This window comes from Anneissia japonica, unplaced genomic scaffold (genome assembly GCF_011630105.1).
Source record: "Anneissia japonica isolate Jap-2015-1 unplaced genomic scaffold, ASM1163010v1 scaffold1208_len1460985_cov181, whole genome shotgun sequence".
NCBI classification, from domain to species: domain Eukaryota; kingdom Metazoa; phylum Echinodermata; class Crinoidea; order Comatulida; family Comatulidae; genus Anneissia; species Anneissia japonica.
Window position 1 is genome coordinate 1,164,124 of NW_022688484.1, and position 994 is coordinate 1,165,117.

Sequence of the window (994 nt, forward strand, 5' to 3'; positions counted from 1 at the left end):
GCGCCACACCCCACCCCACCCAAGTCCGCCACTGGAAATAGGCCTAGGCCCTAGGTTTAGGTAGGCCTAGTTTCATACATTTCAATTTCATACAGTGGGATATCTTTTAAATTACACAATATGATTAAACCAGGTACTGTACTTGAAAACAATAAGGAAGCAAAACTTACTCTTTTAATAAAGTACAGTTTTTGTGTAGACAACATTTGACACTATTGACGTGTAAGTTTTGCTTCCTTATTGTTACTGCAGGGGTGTCGTCAATGGAGATGTGCACACATCAGTGTACTGTGGTCACTGTGCATGGGGTTGTCTGACAACACATACCTGCTGACCTCGATAGAGAGTGATTGATTGCACAAAGGTTTCCATGCTGGTGCATCTGCGTTTAAACTGTCTTTGTAGCTATGCATTGCGCAATATGACATAGAATCAACCTTTCTATGGAATTGTATATCCATTCAATTATCTCAAATTTTTTTTTTTTTTTTTTTTTTTTTGTGATATAAGGTGGGGCGCGTGTCGCAGGCTCCCTCCCCCCTAAATCCGCCCATGCTTAAGTTAACCCAGCCCGGACACATCCCTCGTTTTAGTATGAATCGCGACCAGCGTGACCACTCACAATTTTTGGTATACCCAATGACTGGGTCGAAATTACCCAAGATTCAGCAAAAATTGCCCAAAATTACCCAAGCTTCATGAAAATGCATTAAAATTTGAAAAAAAAACCAAAAAAAACAAACAAAAAAAACCCGTGTTTTTCGCATGTATAGTTTCCGTTTAGTTCAATTTATAAACCATTTTTTATTGCAATTGTTTGTGTTAATTATTAAAATGAATATTCATGAGGTGATAATACGGATAGAAAAATACGCCCTCAGTCGGCCAGTGTTATCAGTAGATCAATCAAGTTTTATTATGTAATGCATAATTAGGTAAGATCAATGGCAACGCAAATCACAAATAAACAATTCTGAACCCATGTTTATAGCAA